The sequence below is a fragment of the Eubalaena glacialis genome, chromosome 2, assembly GCF_028564815.1.
Source record: "Eubalaena glacialis isolate mEubGla1 chromosome 2, mEubGla1.1.hap2.+ XY, whole genome shotgun sequence".
Taxonomy (NCBI): domain Eukaryota; kingdom Metazoa; phylum Chordata; class Mammalia; order Artiodactyla; family Balaenidae; genus Eubalaena; species Eubalaena glacialis.
The window spans coordinates 44,541,537-44,546,300 of NC_083717.1; the positions used below are offsets into that span (position 1 = coordinate 44,541,537).

General features: G+C 40.0%; 1 non-coding gene across 1 annotated transcript; it reads left to right on the forward strand.

The window, feature by feature from the left end:
• Positions 1-3,759: 3,759 nt before the first annotated feature.
• Positions 3,760-3,832, forward strand: TRNAR-UCU (transfer RNA arginine (anticodon UCU)). The gene has a single exon. It is a non-coding gene; the product is annotated as a tRNA-Arg (tRNA).
• The last annotated feature ends 932 nt before the right edge of the window (positions 3,833-4,764 follow it).

A 4,764-nucleotide genomic window follows, 5' to 3' on the forward strand; every position in this document is an offset into this window, starting at 1 on the left:
CTATACTACAAAGCTACAGTAATCAAGACAGTATGGTACTGGCACAAAAACAGAAACATAGATCAATGGAACAGGATAGAAACCCCAGAGATAAACCCATGCACATATGGTCACCTTATCTTTGATAAAGGAGGCAAGAATATACAATGGAGAAAAGACAGCCTCTTCAATAAGTGGTGTTGGGAAAACTGGACAGCTACATGTAAAAGAATGAAATTAAAACACTCCCTAATACCATATACAAAAATAAACTCAAAATGGATTAAAGACCTAAATGTAAGGCCAGACACTATAAAACTCTTAGAGGAAAACAGGCAGAACACTCTATGACATAAATCACAGCAAGATCCTTTTTGAACCCCCTCCCAGAGAAATGGAAATAAATACAAAAATAAACAAATGGGACCTAATGAAACTTAAAAGCTTTTGCACAGCAAAGGAAACCATAAACAAGACCAAAAGACAACCCTCAGAATGGGAGAAAATATTTGCAAGTGAAGCAATTGGCAAAGGATTAATCTCCAAAATTTACAAGCAGCACATGCAGCTCAATGTCAAAAAAATAAACAACCCAATCCAAAAATAAGCAGAAGACCTAAATAGACATTTCTCCAAAAAAGATATACAGATTACCAACAAACACATGAAAGGCTGCTCAACACCACTAATCATTAGAGAAATGCAAATCAAAACTACAATGAGGTATCACCTCCCACCCGTCAGAATGGCCATCATCAAAAAATCTACAAACAATAAATGCTGGAGACGGTGTGGAGAAAATGGAACCCTATTGCATTGTTGGTGGGATTGTAAATTGATACAGTCACTATGGAGAACAGTATGGAGGTGCCTTTAAAAACTAAAAATAGAACTACCATACGAACCAGCAATCCCACTACCGGGCACATACCCTGAAAAAACCATAATTCAGAAAGAGTCATGGGGGCTTCCCTGGTGGCGCACTGGTTGAGAATCTGCCTGCCAATGCAGGGGACACGGGTTCGAGCCCTGGTCTGGGAAGATCCCACATGCCGCGGAGCAACTAGGCCCGTGAGCCACAACTACTGAGCCTGTGCGTCTGGAGCCTGTGCTCCGCAACAAGAGAGGCCACGATAGTGAGAGGCCCACGCACCGCGATGAAGAGTAGCCCCCGCTTGTCGCAACTGGAGAAAGCCCTCGCACAGAAATGAAGACCCAACACAGCCAAAAATAAATAAATAAAATTAAAAATTTTTGTAAAAAAAGAGTAAAATCTAGCAAAAAAGCACATTTAAAAAAAAAACAAAAAGAGTCATGTACCACAATGTTCATTGCAGCTCTATTTACAATAGCCAGGACATGGAAGCAACCTAAGTGTCCATTGACAGATGAATGGATAAAGAAGATATGGCACATATATACAATGGAATATTACTCAGCCATAAAAAGAAACGAAATGGAGGTATTTGTAGTGAGGTGGATGGAGTTACAGTCTGTCATACAGAGTGAAGTAAGTCAGAAAGAGAAAAACAAATACAGTATGATAACACATATATATGGAATCTAAGAAGAAAAAAAAAAAAGGTCATGAAGAACCTAGTGGCAAGACGGGAGTAAAGACACAGACCTACTAGAGAATGGACTTAAGGATATGGGGAGGGGGAAGGGTAAGATGTGACAGGGTGAGAGAGTGACATGGACATATATACACTACCAAATGTAAAATAGATAGCTAGTGGGAAGCAGCCACATAGCACAGGGAGATCAGCTCGGTGCTTTGTGACCACCTCGAGGGGTGGGATAGGGAGGGAGGGAGGGAGGGAGACGCAAGAGGGAAGAGATATGGGAACATATGTATATGTATAACTGATTCACTTTGTTATAAAGCAGAAACTAACACACCATTGTAAAGCAATTATACTCCAATAAAGATGTTAAAAAAAAAAACCTATTCTTTGATAGTTTTACCATGCAATAAAAAAAAAAAAGAAGATATGGCACATATATACAATGGAATATTACTCAGCCATAAAAAGAAGTGAAATTGAGTTATTGGTAGTGAGGTGGATGGACCTAGAGGCTGTCATACAGAGTGAAGTAAGTCAGAGAAAAACAAATACCGTATGCTAACACATATATATGGAATCTAAAAAAAAAAAAATGGTTTTGACGAACCTAAGGGCAGGACAGGAATAAAGATGCAGACGTAGAGAATGGACTTGAGGACACGGGGAGGGGGAAGGGTAAGCTGGGATGAAGTGAGAGAGTAGCATTGACATATATACACTACCAAATGTAAAACAGGTAGCTAGTGGGAAGCAGCTGCATAGCACAGGGAGATCAACTCGGTGCTGTGTTACCACCTAGAGGGGTGGGATAGGGAGGGTGGGAGGGAGGCACAAGAGGGAGGAGATATGGGGACATATGTATACATATAGCTGATTCACTTTGTTATACAGCAGAAATTAACACAACATTGTAAAGCAATTATATTCCAATAAAGATGTTAAAAAATTAAAATAAAATAAAATGCAGGTTCTGCCTGCTCTGTCCTACTCATGGGTCTATTAGAGGGATCTACTGAGATGAAAGATGTGAGAGCACTTGGAAAATGTTGAAGTGCCATTCAACTTTAAGGAGGTGGTGTCAGCCATGGACAAGAAAGAAGCCACAGAATAATCTGCTGGTTTCCGCATGCTATTCCTCTTCAACTCAGCTCAGCTGTTTATAGATCAGGTAGAGGTAGTCTAGAGTTTGAAACCAAGAAGAGGAAGGAAAAGAGGGAGACCAAGAAAAAGACAGGATGTAGCACATGCTGAAATAAGCATCACGTTATTGGCCAGTGATTTACACACAGCACCAGCAGCCAGGAGCCAGTGGTTCAGTGTCTTACACTCCAAGAGCATCACAAAATCCATATATATGCTGTATATATTATATATAATATTGTATATGCTATATATACAATATAAATACAATATATACTATATATACTATTGTATAGTATACATATATGTATTATATGTAATACTATATGTCTAGTTTTTATATATACCTACACACATATATAATACTATACATAATAGACAGTATACAAACACTATATATAATATACTAGTATATACTATATAATATACAGTATAATATTATATATATACCAGTATATAGTATATATTATGTATATAATATACATATACCTTGAGAGCAGGTGCCTCCTTACTTTGGGCCTTCAATGCCTCACTCACCTCACCCTAGTCCTGGTCCTGGCCAGCTCACTCCTGTCTCCTGTTTCCCATTAGTCAATGTTCACCCTACGGGGTGACCCTCCCCTGAACTTGCAGATGCTAGATCTCATAACTATAGTGGTGCTGCTGTTTACTCAAGGCCAGAAATTCTGGAATATGGCTGGTTGGCCCAGTTGTATGGCAGAAGAAAAGGGGAGGGCCCAGCATTCTCAGGGCAGGTGACTGGTTGGCTGCAGTGGTGGCTGTAATATAACCCAGGAGGTGCCTTCAGATAAAAAGGAGGCAATTGAAAGAATCTAGGATGATACAGATATGGGAATTCCCTGGCGATCCAGTGGTTAGGACTCCGAGCTTCCACTGCAGGGGGCACGGGTTCGATCCCTGGTCAGGGAACTAAGATCCTACAAGCCACATGGCGCAGCCAAATAAATAAATAAGATGGTACAAATAGACATAGGATACATGGGCATAGTCAAAGAATAGCTCTATCAAGAACCATTAAGTTATTTATCAGAAATGAGAGAGGGGAGGGAATTCCCTGGTGGTCCAGTGGTTAGGACTCTGTGCTTCTACTGCTGAGATCCCGAGTTCAATCCTTGGTCAGGGAATTAAGATCCCACAAGCCATGCAGTGTGGCCAGAAAAAAGAAGAAAGAAAGAAAAGAAATGAGAGAGGGAACATCACTACAGATCCTGCAGTCAGCAAAAAGATAATAAGGAAATGTTAGAACAATGTTATGCCAATAAATACAACTTAGGTGAAATAGACAAATTCCTTGAAAAAAAAGACTAAGTTGACTTGGCCCAAGGCTATAGAACAAATCTGAAACTTCAATTGCAAATGGAAGGAAAATGCCATCATTTACACATCTACACACTGACACTTTCCCACTTTCTCAAAACCATTCAAATCAGAACATTCATAAATTTAACAAGCCTCATAATTTGAAATCAAATAGCAAAATTCTTTAAGACAAGGTCTTAGCAGAGAGACTGAAATGGATGCTTACATGCCAGGCTTAAGATGAATACCAAAAGAGGGTTAATAAAACCAGTCAAGGGAGTTGAGTGGGTAAGACAAATCTGGAGAAGAATCTAAGAATACTAGAACCATACCCCAACTGCTCCAGAAAGTTTAGTCCAGAAAAATACTGTGACGACAGCTGGTTGCCAGGTCTTTTACATCAGAGATGTAAGGGGTCACAGACCAGCTGGGACATCAAGGAGTGCGGTGGTAAGATGCTGACATGCTCCTTGCAACTCCAAGGCTCCATCTGGTTTTGCAACTACAAGGGTAGTCAGGGACTCCAGATTTTCCAGATTGTTATTTGAAATCCCCCAATGTTTAAATGTTGGCTCAAATTGGAAAAAAAATAAAAATACTGTGTGGGCCAAACAAACACATCAGCAGACCAGACACAGCTGTACCCTACCAGTATGAGGTCTTTACTTCATGTTCTGCTTTTAGGAGGTGGAGTGTGGAGACAGGGGACTGGGGGTGTGTGCTTGCTTGTTTGTTTGGACTTTTTCTTATTTTAAAA